The sequence below is a fragment of the Heptranchias perlo genome, chromosome 14 (assembly GCF_035084215.1).
Source record: "Heptranchias perlo isolate sHepPer1 chromosome 14, sHepPer1.hap1, whole genome shotgun sequence".
NCBI classification, from domain to species: Eukaryota; Metazoa; Chordata; class Chondrichthyes; order Hexanchiformes; family Hexanchidae; genus Heptranchias; species Heptranchias perlo.
This window is the reverse complement of record NC_090338.1, coordinates 69,816,102-69,836,608: the sequence shown is the minus strand read 5'-3', so window position 1 is coordinate 69,836,608 and position 20,507 is coordinate 69,816,102.

Here is a 20,507-nt window from a genome sequence, read left to right as displayed (position 1 = left end):
TACAACTGGCCTTCCAAGGCTTCACACAAGTCCTCCAAATTGTCGTCCAGCAGGGTGGAAGGAGTGATGTGGGCCTGGGCCAGGAGAGAGATGATGGTGAAAGGGGACATGGAAGTGGGGACGCCACTCAAAGCGCTTCCATGTCTCACCCGTTGCCCTCCTCTCAACCAGTACCCGCAATGCTGCCCCCTCTCCAGGTGGCCGAGTCTGCCCCTGCACAGGTGCAGGTGGAGCAATCTTTGGAGGGGCCCTCACGGGCACCGAAACCCAGAGGGCGTCCGCGCAAAGCATCTCATCGGTCAGGACATGGACAAGAGCAACCTGCCACTACCTCTGCTGAAGCCACAGGGGTAGCACCATGAAGGGGTTCCCGTAAACGTAAGGCGAAGGTTTTGTGAGCACAAAGGGGATGCACAAGGGTGTAAGACAAAATGTCATGTTTTTGATTTACTTTTGTTTGTTTTGCAAAAAAACATTAAAATTTGTTATCGCCACTACTGCCATGTCTTTGCAAATCTTGTCTGGTTTGTGCAATAATTCCCTTTCCTGAGGATCACCATGAAGACCCACACCTGATGCCACCCATTGTGTCACTGCAGAGTGGGTGCAGGTGTATTTGCAGGGCTCTTTTGTGCAGACGACTGAGAGACGTCAGCGATGTCCCCGGTGGCACCCTGGTAGGATGCGGAGGAGAAGTTGTTGAGGGCAGTGGTGACTTTGACAGCGACAGGTAAGAAGATGGTGCTCGGGCCAGCTGGGAGCAGCTCGGCACCAAGGAGGCTGCAGATGTCCACGACTACATGTCGAGTGACTCTGAGCCTCCGTGTGCACTGCTCCTCAGAGAGGTCCAGGAAGCTGAGCCTCGGTCTGTAGACCCTGTGGTGAGGGTAGTGCTTTCTGCAACGCATCTCTCTCTGCGGTTGCCCTCCCTCCTGCTGTGCAGGTGGATGTGTCACAGCACAGTGTTGTGGAGCTCCACGTGTCAGAGGTGGACAGCGTGGCCGGCGAGGCTGGTGATGCTCTTCGTCCTCCGAGGAGGTCATGATTGCAACTATGGCGACCCCCATCCGGAAGATGTATGTTTGAGGGGGTCTGCAAGGTAGGTAAATGTCTCTGCACACCAAGGTTGAGGTTGCAAGTTGGTGATTTTTTGTGTTAGGAGGAGGGTGGTGCAGGCCAAACTTTGTCCAAAGTGACAGAGTAGCCTCCTGCAATGAGTGAGGGTCTCCCCCGCCACACTTCAAATGGACCTTTGCAGCTGCCACAGGCTGGTGGCTGCAACACGTCCATTTCAACTGGGAGTGTTTCCCCCAGTACAGGAAACACGCTCAGTTTGGATGAAAATCCCACCCCTCCTAAATTAGTCTCCAAATCAGGTCTCCTAACGACCTGAAGTATCAAAATAATTGATTTAATTGGGATCCCGCCGGCTTTAATTGCCGGTGGGAGTTCTGCATGCGGGGGCTGCGCGCGCATCTAAGCGCGTCACTGGGGAAGCAGGAAGTGGGCGGGTTGGAGCCGGGCTCCGGACCCGCCCCGGGAATGCCCAATTTTCGGAGCCCCCCTGCCACGAACGTACCCACTCGGCCATCCTAAAATCGACCCCTATGTCTCCTCGACTTGACCCCTCAACTACTAGAAACAGCCTGCTTCTATCTACCACGTCCCACCTTTCATCATTTTAAACATTTTTATCATATCGCTCTGAAATATGTGTTGAATATGAAAAGGATGAGTCCTAATAGAAAGGGCACAAAGTCAGAATGGTCCTGAGACTGAGCCACCTACCATTCTGGTCAGGAATGCACCTGTCTTGTTTGACTTCCTGTACTCCTAATCTGTTATGCAACTGTCTGCCTCAATGATTATTAGCTATAAGCCACAAGCACATAATACTCTCTGCTGCACACACTTTGTTAGCATTTTCTCTGTGTCCTCCACAGTGGGGAGCAAAACTGCAAGAAGAGGGGAAAAGAGGAGCCCTTCCTTCCCACGGCAATCTGCGTGCCTTACGCAGTAACCTTTTCTGTTCAAATCAAGTATCTCCCTTCTGGTTTTTTTCAAGGTTTCATTGGATTACCTTTTTTCCCCCATTCAGAGTGACTATTGACAACATGGCCGGCCTGCATCATTGGTGACATTGCAATGCCTATTGACACAACACAACCTGCATTGCACTATTGACACTGCACAATTTAGGGTTAGTGGTTATTGGTTGGGATTGCAATTAGTGGTTGGGCGAGTGGGTGGGGTGTTACGCTTAGGGGTTAGGGTTAGAAACTTCTATTGACAACGCCTGTCACTAAACGCATCCTTTTTCATTTCATGCTTTTTTTTAATCTCACACAGACAGGTCACAAAACAGCCTCATGAATTGTTCACTCAAGGAACCACATTCTGGCCTGAGTCCAATATCCTACCTTCTTTCACAGTTCTACATTTCTCACAGAAAAAGACATCAGGGGCATTAGTCTTTGGGATTTTGGCGCAAGAACAAGTGGATCCAGGTGTTGCGCTGGTTACCTTCACTCATCGAGCTGCTTCTGACAATATCATGTCACCAGGTCCCACCAGTCTGCATCTGATTCCACCATCATATTTTCACCTATTACTCGCCTTTCGCCTTCACTAGAGCTGGTGACGCCACTATATCCATTGCCCATACTGAGGCACTCTAATTCCCATCAAGTAAGTGGTCCCTGGAGTTGGTCTCTCAGTGTAAGTGGTCCCTGGAGTTGGTCTCTCAGTATAAGTAGTCCCTGGATTTGGTCTCTCAGTGTACGTGGTCCCTGGATTTGGTCTCTCAGTGTACGTGGTCCCTGGATTTGGTCTCTCAGTGTACGTGGTCCCTGGAGTTGGTCTCTCAGTGTACGTGGTCCCTGGATTTGGTCTCTCAGTGTACGTGGTCCCTGGATTTGGTCTCTCAGTGTACGTGGTCCCTGGAGTTGGTCTCTCAGTGTACGTGGTCCCTGGAGTTGGTCTCTCAGTGTACGTGGTCCCTGGAGTTGGTCTCTCAGTGTACGTGGTCCCTGGATTTGGTCTCTCAGTGTACGTGGTCCCTGGAGTTGGTCTCTCAGTGTACGTGGTCCCTGGAGTTGGTCTCTCAGTGTACGTGGTCCCTGGAGTTGGTCTCTCAGTGTACGTGGTCCCTGGATTTGGTCTCTCAGTGTAAGTGGTCCCTGGATTTGGTCTCTCAGTGTACGTGGTCCCTGGATTTGGTCTCTCAGTGTAAGTGGTCCCTGGATTTGGTCTCTCAGTGTACATGGTCCCTGGATTTGGTCTCTCAGTGTACGTGGTCCCTGGATTTGGTCTCTCAGTGTAAGTGGTCCCTGGATTTGGTCTCTCAGTGTACGTGGTTCCTGGATTTGGTCTCTCAGTATACGTGGTCCCTGGATTTGGTCTCTCAGTGTAAGTGGTCCCTGGATTTGGTCTCTCAGTGTAAGTGGTCCCTGGATTTGGTCTCTCAGTATACGTGGTCCCTGGATTTGGTCTCTCAGTGTAAGTGGTCCCTGGATTTGGTCTCTCAGTGTAAGTGGTCCCTGGATTTGTCTCTCGGTGTAAGTAGTCAATGGATTTGGTCTCATGGTGTAAGTGGTCCCTGGATTTCGTCTCAGAGAGGAAGCTCACTGTCACCACCTTCACATCCCAGTCCCTTTCACACAACCATCTTTTTCTCAGTCTTCTTTCAGTGTTTTGCTCCTTTTTTAATGCGTGGCAAAGCTCAATCTCTCCCCATGGAACCACTTCTACTTTCCTATTTCACTCTTCCATCTTTTAGTAACAGATATACCTCGTTTAAAACGGTATTTAACTGCAGAGCGGAGGAGTTCCACGCCCCAAAGTGAAGTGGCTGAAGGTCGGGCGCGAGCTGAGGATCAAAACCCAACGGCAAAAGCGCGAGCGGCGGCAGAGAGCGGGAAAAGGTGACGCTCTGGTTGGAGGAGCCGCAAAAGGCCTCAGATCCCCGGGAAAGTCCGAGAGCTCCGAATTCATCGGTCAAGGTATGGGGGGCGGACTCGGGAAAAGTCCCCGGGAGCCAGTCGGCCTGTGAGGGCCGGATGAAAGTGATGGACCTGCAGACCGTGGGGTTGAGAGCCCTGGATTAGAGCGAGACTCGGGAGTGCTCAATGGCCCAGAACTCAACCTGGAGCCGAATATTCCAGGTAGGAGGGGGGGGGGGTCTCCAAACGGCTGAGGGAATCACTTCACAATACTTCAGACTGATTAATCAGCAAAAATGTTGGTGGATTGGCACAGGGTGCAAAGCTGAGGTATCATTGTGACCAATGGATTTAGTCTCAGTGAGCACCTGATGGGCAGGTTTATGAAGCAGATTGGGTTATTGATCATATATGTGGAGCCAGACCATTGAACGTCTTTAGCATTGACTGAGCTACATATACCAGCCTGAAAACCGCAGATTAATTGAAGCTGATAAGATTATGTGAGCATTATTTCACTGTTTGGCAGAGATGAATAGATTTTTCAGATCGTTTATGATCTTCAGACCTTCAAGCTGTGCACACCCCGCCCTCCTCCTTTCCCATTTCATCTACTCTCGAAGTGTGAGAATCCCCCCTGCGGCCAGATATAAAGAGCAGTAAGCCTGAGGATTGGGAGAGTTTTAGAAACCAGCAAAGGATGACCAAAAAATTGATAAAAAGGGAAGAAAATACAATATGAGAGTAAACTAGCAAGAAATACAAAAACAAATTGTAAGAGCTTCTATAAGCATGTAACAAGGAAGAGGGTAGCAAAAGCAAACGTTGGTGCCTTAGCGGCTGAGACTGGAGAAATTATAATGGGAAATAAGGAATTGGCAGAGACGTTAAACAATTATTTTGCATCTGTCTTCACAGTAGAAGACATAAAAAGCATATCAAAAATAATGGGGAACCAAGGGGCTAATAAGAGTGAGGAACTTAAAGTAATTAAAAACAAAAACAGAAAAGCTCAGCAAGTGAGGCAGCATCTGTGGAGAAAGAAACAGATTCAGGTCGAAGACCTTTTGTCAGAACTTTTGATTTAAAATAATTAATATCAGTAGAGAAAAAGTACCAGACAAATTAATGGGACTAAAAGCCAACAAATCCCCTGGACCTGATGGCCTACATCCTAGGCTTCTAAAAGAGGTGACTGCAGAGATAGTGGATGCATGGGTTGTGATCTTCCAAAATTCTTTAAAATCTAGAACGGAATGTAGCAAATGTTAACCCTGCTATTCAAGAAAGGAGGGGGAGAGAAAACAGGGAACTACAGGCCAGTTAGCCTGACATCAGTCGTCGGGAAAATGCTGGAATCCATTATTAAGGAAGTGGTAACAGGACGCTTAGAAAATCATAATGTGATTAGGCAGAGTCAACATGGTTTTATGAAAGGGAAATCGTGTTGACAAATTTATTAGAGTTTTTTGAGGATACAATTAGCAGGGTAGATAAAGGGGAACCAATGAATGTAGTATATTTGGATCTTCAAAAAGCATTTGATAAGTTGTTACGCAAGATAAGGGTTCATGGAGTTGGGGGTAATATATTAGCATGGATAGAAGATTGGTTAACGGACAGAAAACAGAGTAGGGATAAAGGGGTCATTTTCAGATTGGCAGGCTGTAACTAGTGGGGTGCCGCAAGGATCAGTGCTTGGGCCTCAACTTTTACAATCTATATTAATGGCTTAGATGAAGGGACCGAGTGTAATGTATCCAAGTTTGCTGACGATACAAAGCTTGGTGGGAAAGTAAGCTGTGAGCAGGACACAAAGAGTCTGCAAAATGGTATAGACAGGTTAAGCAAGTGGGCAAGAAGGTGGCAGATGGATTATAATGTGGGGAAATTTGAGGTTATTCACTTTGGTAGGAAGAATAAAAAAACAGAATATTTTTTAAATGGTGAGAAACTATTAAATGTTGGCGTTCAGACAGATTTGGGTGTTCTCGTATAAGCAGCTCAGAAAGTTAGCATGCTGGTACTGCAAGCAATTAGGAAGGCATAGGGCATGTTGGCCTTTATTGCAAGGGGGTTGGAGTACAAGAGTAAGGAAGTCTTGCTGCAATTGTACAGGGCTTTGGTGAGACCATACTTGAAGTACTGTATACAGTTTTGGTCTCCTGGTCTGAGGAAAGATATTCTTGCCTCAGAAATGGTGCAATGAAAGTTCACTAGATTGATTCCTGGGATGAGAGGTTTGTCCTATGAGGAGAGATTGAGTAGGATGGGCCTATATTCTCTGGTGTTTAGAAGGAGAGGTGATATCATTGAAACATATAAGATTCTGAGGGGTTGTTTCCCCTGGTTGGAGAGTCTAGAACTAGGGGACATAGTCTCAGGATAAGGGGTCAGCCATTTAAGACTGAGATGAGAAGGAATTTCTTCACTCAGCGGGTTGTGAATCTTTGGAATTCTCTACCCCAGTGGGCTGTAGATGCTCAGTCGTTGAATATATTCAAGGCTGAGATCGATAGACTTTTGCACTCTAGGGGATTCAAGGGATTTGGGGATCGGGTGGGAAAGTGAAAGTCGAAGATCAGCCATGATCTTTTGAATGGCGGAGCAGGCTCGATGGGCCGTGTGGCCTACTCCTGCTCCTATTTCTTATGTTCTTCTGAATCCCCCCTAGAGGCCCAGTATAAAGAAGCAGTGGAAAGCGGCGAGAGAAAGCACGGGAATCAGCCCCACCGACCCAGTATAAAGGAGCAACAGAGAGAAAGCGTGGAAATCGGCCCCAGCTACCTGGTATAAAGGAGCAATGAAGAGTGGAGAGAAAGCACAGGAATCGGCCCCAGCGACCCAGTATAAAGGAGAGTGGAGAGAAAGCGCGGGAATCCCCCCCAGCGGCCTGGTATAAAGGAGCAACGGAGAGAGAAAAAATAATCAAGGAGTGACTTCACAGGACAGCTGGTGAGTATTACCGTTTTTTTTGCTCTGCAAGCTAGGGCAGTGGTTTAAACTAAGAGCTGCAAAACTATAACTTGCAAACAGTAAAAGGGAATACGCAGTAAACGGGACTATATTGAGAGGGGTAGATGAAGTGAGAGACCTTGGAGTGCATGTGCACAGGTCCCTGAAGGTGGCAGTACAGGTAGATAAGGTTGTGAAGAAGGCATACGGAATGCTCTCCATTATTAGCAGAGGTATAGAATACAAAAGCAGGGATGTAATGATGGAACTGTATAAAACGCTGGTAAGGCCACAGCTGGGGTATTGTGCGCAGTTCTGGTCATTACATTACAGGAAGGACGTAAGTGCTCTGGAGAGAGTGCAGAGAAGATTTACAAGAATGTTGCCAGGGCTTGAAAATTTGCAGTTATGAAGAGATATTGGATAAGCTGGGGTTGTTTTCCTTGGAGCAGAGGAGGCTGAGGGGAGACTTGATTGAGGTGTACAAAATTATGAGGGGCCTAGATAGAATAGACAGGAAGTACCTGTTTCTCCTAGCGGAGAGTTCAAGAACCAGAGGACATAGATTTAAGCTGATTGGTGGAAGGATTAGAAGGGACATGAGGAAAAACTTTTTTATCTAGAGGGTGGTGGGTCTATGGAATTCGCTGCCCGAATTGGTGGTAGAGGCAGGGACTCTCAACTCTTTTTAAAAAGTACCTGGACCTGCACCTAAAGTGCTGTAAGCTGCAGGGCTACGGACTGGGTGCTGGAAGGTGGGATTAGAATGGGCAACTGGTTATTCTTCGAGCCAGCGCAGACACGATGGGCCGAATGCCCCTCTTCTGTGTTGTATCTTTTCTATGGTTCCAGGAGTAAAGGGCTCTAGGGGTACAGATACACAAATCACTAAAAGTAGTGACGCAGGTTAATGAGGGCATAAAAAAGGCAGATCAAGCACTGGGGTTTATTTCTCGAGGGATAGAATTGCAAAGCAGAGAAGTTACATTACACTCGATAGTAACACACTTCAGGAGGACATAGGCAGGCTGGCGAAATGGGCAGACTCATGGGAGATTAAATTTAACGTAGAGGAGTGTGAAGTGATTCATTTTGGTAGGAAGAATGAGGAGAGGCAATATAAACTAAATGGTACAATTTTAAAGGGGGTGCAGGAACAGAGAGACCTGGGGGTGTACATTCACAAGTCTTTGAAGGTGGCAGGACAAGTTGAAAAGGCTGTTAAAAAGGGCATATGGGATCCTTGGCTTTATGAATAGAGGCAAAAAGTACAAAAGCAAAGAAGTTATGCTAAATCTTTATAAAACACTGTTTAGGCCCCAGCTGGAGTATTTTGTCCAATTCTGGGTACCACACTTTAGGAAGGATGTCAAGGCCTTACTGTGGTTGCAGAGGAGATTTACTAGAATGGTAGCAGGAATGAAAGACTTCAGTTACGTGGAGAGATTGGAGAAGCTGGGGTTGTTCTTCTTAGAGCAGAGAAGGTTAAAAGGAGATTTGATAGAGGTGTTCAAAATCATGAACAGTTTCAATAGAGTAAATAAGAAGCAACTATTTCTGGTGGCAGAAGAGTCGGTAACCAGAGGACACAGAATTAAGACAATTAGCAAAAGAACCAGAGGCGACGTGGGGCAAAAAAAATTTCCGCAGCGAGTTTTTATGATCTGGAATGCACTGCTTGAAAGAGTGGTGGAAGCAGATTCAATAATAACTTTCAAAAGGGAATTAGATAAATACTTGAAGTGGAAAAAATAGCAAGACTACGGGGTAAGAGCAGGGGAGTGGGATTAATTGGATAGTTCTTTCAAAGAGTCGGCACAGGCACCGAATGGCCGCCTCCTGTGCTGTACCTACTAGGATACTATTATGTGTGAAAAGGAGCACTGCAATTCTCTCAGAAATACCCTGAACAGACATTCCCAGCCGGCCCTCACGGTGCCATCCAACTCATCACTGATGAAGATATTGAGGAGGACTGTGTATCTCATAACCTCCTGCTTTTTCCTAAAGGTTGTATGAGGCACAAGGTGAAAAGCCTTACAGTGACCATTGAAAACAATATAAATGGTTTCCCTGAGTCTTCTGACTTCCTGCAATATTGTATAATTCGACATACTGCCCACCATACTGTTCACAAGTGTGAATTCCATCATTTTCCATTACGATTGCTCTACAGGCTTCCAACGTATCTGCAATAAATACTTTGACAACCTTGAAGAAATCCCTGAAGAGCCGTTGGTATTACTGAGATCCCCTGGCAGTTTTCAAGCTCATTGGGATCTCCCTTTGTATGGATAAGACCCTCACTGTACTGTAGAACCTGGAGAGGGTGTGAGCCTCAAACATAATCCTATTCGCCATCTCAGACATGTTAGCTCCAATTAGAGTTGCTTGTTCTTGGCACTGATCTGTAGGACCATGGCCATTCACCCCCACTCACCAAGAGCAGCTTTTAGCAATTGGGCATGAATGTGTTCCACACTTATTGCCCTCCCATTAGCTGGACTGTGCAGCAGTGTGGATGCCGCTGGTTCATTGCAGTCTTCTATCTGTACAGCACGCTCCACAGGATTTTCCAATCTCCATGCTGATGAAGCCTTAATTCAGCCATTTGGGTCAATTCTCAAATCAATGTAATTCTTTCTCCAGACCCTAAAGAATCTATTTATTGGTTTATTGGTGACCACCGATCTTTGGCTGATTCATTCACTTCATCTACTCAGTGATATGCTTGATCTTTTGCCCACCCGAAGTTACTTCCACACAGACACACATCTGCGGACAGGGATGACCATATCTCTCTCCGCTGAACAATAAGTGCAGGTCACCAAAGGAAGCTGGGACAACAGACCTGACATCATCTGTAAGATATATGACTGCTTGATTATTTTGGTAGCCCCCCAGTCACCGTGTGTCACGTTATCCTTGGTACCATTTGAAAGAAGGGATGGCAGGGATGACCAAGAGTCAAATAGTTTCACTGACCACACCCACCAAGATAACACCAACCAAGTTTGAAGGCATTACAATGCCTACCCAGGGAACTGCCTTCACAAGGTTGGGTCACCAGCCAGCCAGATGTTGTACCACTGCTGTTAGGACATCTGCAGCTACCATCAAGCTGACACAGCCAATGATGGTACTAGTCAGCTACAGCCCCCAAGCTGCCTCCACCTCCTGGAGGTTGGTGCTAGGCTGCACTGTCACTTGTCTACAGACTCACCCGAACCTTGGGTTTCCTTTCCCTTCATTTCTGCCTGTCACACTTTAGACCTCCCTCCCTTCCTGCAGGCTTGGAAAAGGCTGACAATAGTTTGAGATGCCTTCAGAGCCTTTCCAAAGGCTTTCAGAGTTATTGTCAGTCCTATCCTGCAACTTCCCTTTAATTGTCCTCATCCCTTTTAATTTCATTGCTATGTCACCTCCAGACTACCCTTGTTGACCTACATTGGTCATATTTAAAATTCTCATCCTTGTCTTTAAATCCATCCATGGCCTCCCCCCTCCCTATCTCTGTAATCTTCCTCATCACTACAACACACATCCCCACCGCTCCAACTCTCCATTCCTCTGACACCAGCTTCTTCTGCATCTTGCTCCTCACTTCACAGTTGGCAGCCTAGAAATTCTGGAATTCCTTCCCTAAACCCTTCACCTCTCCATCTCCTTCTCCTTATTTAGGACCCTCCTTAAAATCCATCTGAAGGTGTATTAGCATTCCCATTCCCCAGACAAGATGAATTAGTATTCTCATTCCCCAGACAAGTTGAGTCAATATTCCCACTCCCTAGACAAGGTGAGTCAATACTCCCACTCCCCGGACATGGCGTGTCAGCGTTCCCACTCCCCAGACAAGGCGTGTCAGCGTTCCCACTCCCCAGACAAGGCGTGTCAGCGTTCCCACTCCCCAGACAAGGCGTGTCAGCGTTCCCACTCCCCAGACAAGGCGTGTCAGCGTTCCCACTCCCCAGACAAGGCGTGTCAGCGTTCCCACTCCCCAGACAAGGCGTGTCAGCGTTCCCACTCCCCAGACAAGGCGTGTCAGCGTTCCCACTCCCCAGACAAGGCGTGTCAGCGTTCCCACTCCCCAGACAAGGCGTGTCAGCGTTCCCACTCCCCAGACAAGGCGTGTCAGCGTTCCCACTCCCCAGACAAGGCGTGTCAGCGTTCCCACTCCCCAGACAAGGCGTGTCAGCGTTCCCACTCCCCAGACAAGGCGTGTCAGCGTTCCCACTCCCCAGACAAGGCGTGTCAGCGTTCCCACTCCCCAGACAAGGCGTGTCAGCGTTCCCACTCCCCAGACAAGGCGTGTCAGCGTTCCCACTCCCCAGACAAGGCGTGTCAGCGTTCCCACTCCCCAGACAAGGCGTGTCAGCGTTCCCACTCCCCAGACAAGGCGTGTCAGCGTTCCCACTCCCCAGACAAGGCGTGTCAGCGTTCCCACTCCCCAGACAAGGCGTGTCAGCGTTCCCACTCCCCAGACAAGGCGTGTCAGCGTTCCCACTCCCCAGACAAGGCGTGTCAGCGTTCCCACTCCCCAGACAAGGCGTGTCAGCGTTCCCACTCCCCAGACAAGGCGTGTCAGCGTTCCCACTCCCCAGACAAGGCGTGTCAGCGTTCCCACTCCCCAGACAAGGCGTGTCAGCATTCCCATTCCCCAGACGAGCTGTGTCGATATTCCCATTCCCCAGACAAGGTGTGTCAGTATTCCCATTCTCCACACAAGGTGTGTCAGTATCCCCACTCCCCGGACAAGGTGTATCAGTATCCCCATCCCCCAGACAAGGTGTGTCAGTATTCCCATTCCCCAGACAAGGTGTGTCAGTATACTTCGTCTTTGTTTACATCTCTATTTCCCTTGACACAATCCATGTCCATCTCCAATCCCCTTCTGTTGACCCATTCACTTCAGGGGTTCCAGGTCACTGATTAAACTGTTTGAAAGCCAGACAATTCTTTAAACCAATGCCTAAAATTGAAAATAATCATTCTTGTGTTCAAATCCCTCCATGGTCTCCCTCCTCCCTATTCCTAGCTGTAATCTCCTCCAGCCCTACAACCCTCCAAGAACTGTGCATTCCTGCATTTCTGGCTTTTTGCACATCTCCGACTTCCTTCACTCCACCATTGACGGCCATGCCTTCATTGTCTAGGCCCCAAGCTCCAGAATTCCCTCCCTAAACCTCTCCGCCTCTCCACCTCTTCACCTCTCTCTCCTCCATCAAGACGCTCCTTGTCAATTTTTGTCTGAATACACTCCCGTGAAGCGCCTTGGGATGTTTTTCTACGTTAAAGGATCTATATAAATGCAAGTTGTTGTTGTTGAGCCATCAGGCAGAGCCAACGTTCAGGGATTCCCCCACGGTGCACAGGCTACTGTTGGAGTTTAACGAACGAAAACCACACAACTCACCAGCACAGAGCCCTGGTAACTTTCCCACTACTTGTCCTGCTAGAACCACTCCATCCATTTGATCATTGTGTGCATGGTAGTGTGGAGCCACGGCAGTTGGTGACAGTTCTACCCTGTCCTGGTTCCATTAATGAGCTACACTATCCAATGTACTGGAGTACTGTGGACTTGCCTGGTTCAAGCCTGAGATGGCCAAGTCTACCACAGTTTGGATTTGGTTCCAACACCAGATTTTGGAGCCACCTCCTACCCCATGGAGGAGAGTCACTAGTTGCTGATTAGACACCTGACAAATGTGGATTTGAGCCCTGGCTGGGCAGAAAGCAGGGGCCGGGATCTCCTCATGGTCAGCAGTGTAGCCCACCATAATCTGTGAATGAATTGTCTTTTCCCAATCACATCACAGGCACACACTCTGCACCCATCCCCCATTGAATGGTGTTTGGACCAGTTGGTGGGACACAGCTTCAGCAGCCACTGCTTCCCTCTCTGGAACGAAGAACTCCCAAATCCTGGTGAAATGAGCATGTGTTCTCACACCTGGCCTCCAGGTAATGCCTTCCTGCAGCGCTATCCCCATGTCTCAGAATTTCCTCATCAGCCATATCATGGAGACGTGCTTTCAGTGTGGTGGGAGGGCCTATGGAGAAACAGTTTGTGATGTGTCAGTCACAATGTTTTAGTCAATGCCACATACCAGGCCTACTCATTACCAACAGCTTAGTGAAGGGCCTCATCTGAGGGGCTTTGGAAGGAATGGAGCACCCTGGGTTTGATACAGGACCTTGGGTTTGATACAGGACCCTGGGTTTGATACAGGACGTGAGTTAGTTACAGAATATGAAGAAAGAAAGAACTTGCATTTATATAGCACCTTCCACAACCTCAGGATGTCCCAAAGTGCTTTAAAATCAATGAAGTACTTTTGAAGTTTAGTCACTATTGTAATGTAAACACGGCAGCCAATTTGCATAAAGTTCCACAAACAGCAATGTGATAAAGACCAGATAATCTGCTTTTAGTGATGTTAGTTGAGGGATAAAAAGGGCCAGGAAAATGGTGATAACTCACCTGCCTTTGAAATAATGCCATGGCATCTTTTACACCCACCTGAGAGGGCCGATGGGGCCTAGGTTTAATATCTCATCTGTAAGACGGCACCTCCGATTGTGCAGCACTCCCTCAGTACTGCATGGGTGTGTCAGCCTAGATTTTGTGTACAAGTCCAAGGAGTGGGACTTGAACCCACAGCATGCTGACTTAGAGGCAAGAGTACTACCACTGAGCCATAGCTGACATGTGGGTTAGCTATGGCTCCGTGGGTTAGATATAGCGTTGTGGGTAATACGCAGTAGAAACACAGGTTTGGTGCAATGTAAAACTAGTACCCTGACCCATCAAGCATTCTCAGGACAGATCATGTATAACACAGTGAAAGGCAGAGTTAAACTCCCTCCTGGCACCAGTGTGACATTTCCCGTTTCCCCCCACCATCCGGGTATCTTTGCTGAGTGTGATAGTCAGTTCCAGATTCAGGACAGTTTTGTGCTGTGGGCCCATGCTCATTAGGGACTTACTGATACTGCCCTAAACACACTGGTAACAGATAGAGTAGGAATTTCACCCATCAAGTCTGAGCTGGATTTGAACCCAGCTCTGTAGAGATACCAGGCTATGTTCTTCACTCACTGTGCCACCCTGTCCCACCAAAGGGATTGGAGTGGTGTCTATCCCATTCACCTGTACTTACATTTTTTCCCCTCTAAATCGTGCCTGCAGGGCTCGACAGCAGTAGGCTCCGCACATCTATTCTACTGAACCGGAAGTTCTGGGATGGCGTTGGTGGAGAAGGCGATTCCTCGCCAGTTCCTGTGCTTCATGCCAATGGAATGTTGGCCTTTGTCTCGGGGATTGGAATACAAAGGGGTGGAAGTTATGCTACAGTTGTATAAAGCTCTGGTTAGATCACATTTGAAGTAACTGCATTCAGTTCTGTGCACCACTCCTCAGGAAGTAGTATATTGGCCTTGGAGGGGATGTAGTGCAGATTTACCGCATTGATACTGGGTCTAAAAGGGTTAAATTATGAGGACAGGTTGCATAAAGTAGGCTTGTATTCTCTTGAATATAGAAGATTGAGGGATGATCAGCCATGCTCTAATTGAATGACGGAATAGGCTCGAGGGGCTGAATGGCCTGCTCCTCTTCCATATGCAGTGTGACGGGGGAGGTTATGTTGTTTGTTTACAGCAGTGGGGGCCGGTGACCTTTTTCCCACAGGTGAGGCACACGCTATACAGGCCAAACCAGGTCTACTTGTTACTGTGGCAACGGGCCTTCGCACATGCTCAATCAATGCATCTCTTTAACCCCTTGGAATTGTTTTCTCTTTTTTGTGTGTGTGAACTTTATTTCACCTCATTGTAAAAGGCAGTGTTTCAGAATCCCAAGTAATTCACCCAAAGTACTGCAGGATTTCAACTCGTTTTCTTGGGAGATTTTCTAACTGAATCTCTGTTCTTAAACCGGATATGATAAAGCAAAAGGCAATGGCAGCCAGGGCCAACTTTGGACTCGATATAAACCCCACGCACTTGGGGTCATAAATATAAGATAGTCACTAATAAACCCAATAGGGAATTCAGGAGAAACTTCTATACTCGGACAGTAGTGAGAATATGGAACTCGCTACCACATGGAGTGAACCTGGGCATTGGGTCTTGGATGTGAGAGAGTGAGTGTTGAGGTAACTATTGGGGAAATGATGAGTCTGGAGGGGGTGGAATGCCTTTGTGAATCTGGACATTGGGATGTGGGTGAGTGAGTGTTAACTATTGGGGAAATGATGAGTCTGGTTGGTCTGTTGCAAATCCAAATGGCACTTTCTTTCTCCTATTTCAAATTATACAATTGTCAATTATGAAATATAAAAGGGCTTAAAATTAACCATAATGCAGGTAAAAATTCAACATTTTCCTGGGGAACAGTGTTTCCGGACCCTGTAAAAATGCCATCAATTGTGTCCCTTCAACATTTGGATTTCTCCTTCAGCCTTTTTTTTTTCATCCTTCCCTCTCTCATTGGCTGAGGGACAGAAAGCAGAGAGTAGTGGTGAATGGTTGTTTTTCAGACCAGAGGGAAGTATACAGTGGTGTCCCCCAGGGGTCGGTATTAGGACCACTGCTCTTTATGATATATATTAATGACCTAGACTTAGGAATAAAGGGCATAATTTCAAAGTTTGCAGAAGGCACAAAACTCTGAAAAGTAAATAAGGAGAAACTTTCCACTGGCAGGAGGGTCAGTAACCAGAGGACACAGATTTAAGGGAATTGGCAAAAGAACCAGAGGAGGGATGAGGAAATTTTTTTTTACGCAGCGAGTTATTATGATCTAGGATGCACTGCCTGAAAGGGTGGTGGAAGCAGATTCAATAGTAACTTTCAAATGGGAATTGGATATAAACTTGAAAAGGAAAAATTTGCAGGGTTATGGGGAAAGAGCAGGGGAGTGGGACTAATTGGATAGCTCTTTCGAGGAGCTGGCACAGGCACGATGGGCCAAATGGCTTCCTTCCGTGTTGTATGATTCTATGATTCAGTACAAGTGAAGGAACGTTCATATAGAATTTTAATTCAGTACTGAGGGAGTGCTGCACTGTTGGAGGTGCCGTCTTGTCGATGAGATATTAAACCAAGTGGATATAAAAGATCTCATGACGCTATTTTGAAAAAGTGCTGGGGAGTTCTCCCCGGTATCCTAGCCAAAATTTATCTCTCAACTGACATCACTAAAACAGATTATCTGGTCCTTTATCTCTTCGTTGTTTGTGGGAACTTGCTGTGCACAAATTGGCTGCTGCGCTTCCCACATTACAACATTGACTACACTTCAAAAAGCATTTCATTGACTTTGGGATGTCCTGAAGTCATGAAAGGTACTATAGAAATGCAAGTTCTTTCTGTGGTTATACCTACAGCTTAAGTTACTCAGCCCACATAGCTCCTTGTTTTCATATGTCACGGGCTTGTAATTAGGGGCATTCTTGAGCTGTCAGCCTTTGAGGCTCAGTCATAAGAACATAAGAAGTAGGAGCAGGAGTAGGCCATATGGCCCCTCGAGCCTGCTCCGTCATTTAATAAGATCGTGGCTGATCTTCAACCTCAACTCCACTTTCCTGCCCAATCCCCATATCCTTTGATTCCCTTAGAGTCCAAAAATCTATCTGTCTCAGTCTTGAATATACTCCAACAATTTTATTTTAAAATCACAAGTTTTCGGAGATTATCCCCTTCGTCACATTCACCTGATGAAGGGGATAATCTCCGAAAGCTTGTGATTTTAAAATAAAATTGTTGGACTATAACCTGGTGTTGTAAGATTCCTTACATTTGTCCACCCCAGTCCATCACCGGCATCTCCACATCTTGAATATACTCAATGTCAGAGCATCCAGAGCCCTCCGGGTAGAGAATTCCAAAGATTCACTACCCTCTGAGTGAAGAAATTCCTCCTTATCCATGTCCTTGCATTTCTATAGCACCACTTATCCTGTGACTACACCCCCTAGTTCTAGACTGTCCAGCCAGGGGAAACAACCTCTCCACATCTACCCCGTCAAGCCCTCTAAAAATTTTATGCGTTTCCAATGAGATCACCTCTCATTCTTCTAAACTCCAGAGAGTATAGGTCCATTCTTCTCAATCTCTCCTCATAGAACAACCCTCTCATCCCTGGAATCAATCATCCCAGGAGGCAACACACCATCGTGGAATCATGCCTGCGGCCAGATAGACTGGAGAAGCTGAGATTATTCTCCTTGGAACAGAAACGGTTGTGAGGAGATTTGATTGAGGTATTCAAAATCATGAAGAGTCTAGACAGAATAGGTGGAGAAACTGTTCCCGTTGGCAGAAGGGTCAAGAACCAGAGGACATAAATTTAGGGTAATTGACAAAAGAACCAAAGGCGACATAAGGAAAAACTTTTTTACACAGCGAGTGCTTAGGATCTGGAATGCACTGCCCGAGGGGGTGGTGGAGGCAGATTCAATCGTGGTTTTCAAAAAGGAACTGGATAAGTACTTGAAAGGAAAAAATTTGCAGGGCTGTGAGGATAGGGCGGGGGAGTGGATTGCTCTTGCAGAGAACCGGCATGGACTCGATGGGCCGAATGGCCTCCTTCCATGCTGTAACCTTTCTATGACCTTTCTATGAATCTAGTGAACCTTCGTTGCACTGCCTCCAAGGCAAGTATATCCAACCTTAGGTAAGAAGACCAAAACTGTACTTACCACAGTACTCCAGGTGTGCTCTCATCAAAGCCCTGTACAACTGTAGCAAGACTTCCTATCTCTTATTCTCCTTGCAATAAAGGCCAACGTACCATTTGCCTTCCTAATTGCTTGCTGTGCCTGCATGTTAATTTTCTGTGTTTCCTGGACAAAGACACCAAAATCCCTCTGAACACCAACATTTAATAGTTTCTCACCATTTAAAAAAATATTAATTTTTTTATTCTTCCTACCAAAGTGAATAACCTCACATTTCCCCTCATTATACTCCATCTGCCATCTTCTTGCCCACTCACTTAACCTGTCTATATCCCTTTGCAGACTCTTTGTGTCCTCCTTGTCGAAAACTTAAACTTGATATTACTTATTCTATACAATGCATTAACACCCAAACACTTAATTCAGACAAGCGAGAATTTATTAAGAAACTTGTACAAGTGGAAGTGTGCCTCAAACAATGGTTGAGGCTACGTCTTCGCTGAGTTCAAGAAATAGCTCATGTTTATACAGTTCAGTACCAACGCCCACCTGTCATAGAATATGGGCGTACACGTACATTCTTTATTGGCTCAGGTAGTTAGTCAATCAAGTAGTGAGCCTGCCCCCTCCGAATGTCCATAGCCCTTTTTTTATCTTGGCTCGTAGACCTGAGCATTCTCATCCTCCCCACATTTCTGTCCTGGTTATCAGTAGGGCTGAAGTCAGTCTCAAGGTCACGTGGCCTTTCAAGAAACTGTATTCTCATTATATTTTTGTAGTCAGCAATACCCTTATCTGCAAGGGGGGCCAGATGGTACTAAGCACCTGCTCAGTTAACTTAATTATCAACATACCAAGGCTTAAATGTAATTACACAATTGTGCTTCTCTGTGTGTGCTGTAGCTACCCCATTATGTGAGCTAACAAAGAGTTAATATGGTCAAATATCCCTTCATGCATTGCTACATTAATATGGTCAAGTATCTCTTCATGCATTTCTACATTAATATGGTCAAGTATCTCTTTATGCATTTCCACATTCCCCCCTTTTGTCCTTCATAAAGGACAATATACTAGTAGAGCATTACCTTAGCTAGCTGTTCAAATTCTTCCTGCACCTCATCTCCTCCCGTCTCTACTTGTACCATTAAATTAGTGGGTGATATATTTATACCCAAATTAGACATCATAGCACAGCAACATTTAAGTAAGCAATAAGCTATAAGAATTATAACAACGAATATGACTAAACCTTGAACTAGAGAAGTCCCAATAGAACCCAGCCATGTTTCATCAATACGCCTTTGTACTCTTATCTCTTCTAGTTTTGTATCGTCAGCAAACTTGGATACATTACACTTGGCCTCTTCACCTAAGTCATTAATATAGATTGTAAATAGCTGAAGCCCAAGCACTGATCCTTGCAGCACCCCACTAGTTACAGCCTGCCAACCTGAAAATGACCCGTTTATTCCTACTCTCTGTTTTCTGTCCATTAACCAATCCGAATCCATGCTAATATATTACCCCCAACCCCTTGAGCCCTTATCTTGTATAACAACCTTTTGTGTGCCACCTTATCGAATGCTTTTTGAAAATCCAAATGTACTACATCCACTGGATCCCCTTTATCTACCCTGCTAGTTACATCCTCACAAAACTCTAGTAGATTTGTCAAACACGATTTCCCTTTCGTAAAGCCATGTTGACTCTGCCTAATCATATTATGATTTTCTAAGTGCCCTGTTACCACTTCCTTAATAATGGATTCCAGCATTTTCCCGATGACTGATGTCAGGCTAACTAGCCTGTAGTACCCTGTTTTCTCTCCCCCCTCATTTCTTGAATAGCGGAGTTACATTTGCTACCTTCCAATTCACTGGGACCGTTCCAAAACTTCCTAGATTCTAGAAGATCACAACCAATGCATCCACTATCTCTGCAGCCACCTCTTTTAGAACCTTAGGATGTAGGCCATCAGGCCCAGGGGATTTGTCGGCTTTTAGTCCCCTGAATTTCTCCAGTACTTTTTCTTTACTAATATTAATTACTTCAAGTTCCTTACTCTCATTAGACCCTTGGTTCCCCACTATTTCTGGTATGTTTTTTATGCCTTCAACTGTGAAGACAGATACAAAATACTTATTTAACGTCTTTATCATTTCCTTATTCCCCATTATAATTTCTCCTGTCTCAACCTCTAAGGGACTTATGTTTACTTTTGCCTCTCTCTTCCTTTTTACATATTTGTAGAAGCTCTTATAATCTGTTTTTATATTTCTTCCTAGTTTACTCTCATACTATTTTCTCCCCCTTTATCAAATTTTTGGTCATCCTTTTACTGGTTTCTAAAACCCTCCCAATCCTCAGGCTTACTACTGTTCTTGGCAACATTACAAGCCTCTTTTAATCTAATACTATCCTTAATTTCGTTAGTTAGCCACGGGTGGATCATTTTTCCCCTGGAGTTTCTTTTTCTCAATGGAATGTATATTCGTTGAGAATTATGAAATATTTCTTTAAATGTTTGCCATTACTGTCGTACCTTTTAATCTAATTTCCCAATCTCCCTTAGCCAACTCGCCCCTTGCATCTATATAATTGGCTTCATTTAAGTTTAAGACTCTAGTTTCTGACTTAAATATTCAATATGAAATTCTATCATATTATGATCACTCTTCCCCAGAGAATCCCTTACTATGAGATTAATAATTAAACCTGTCTTATTACACAAGATCTAAAATAGACTGTTCCCTGGTTCGTTCCACGATGTATTGTTCTAGGAAACTGTCTCAAAAGCATTCCATGAACTTATCCTCCAAACTACCTTTGCCAATTTGATTTGTCCAGTCTATATGAAAATTAAAGTCCCCCACGATTATTGCATTACCTTTGTTACAAGCTCCTATTATTTCTTGATTAATAC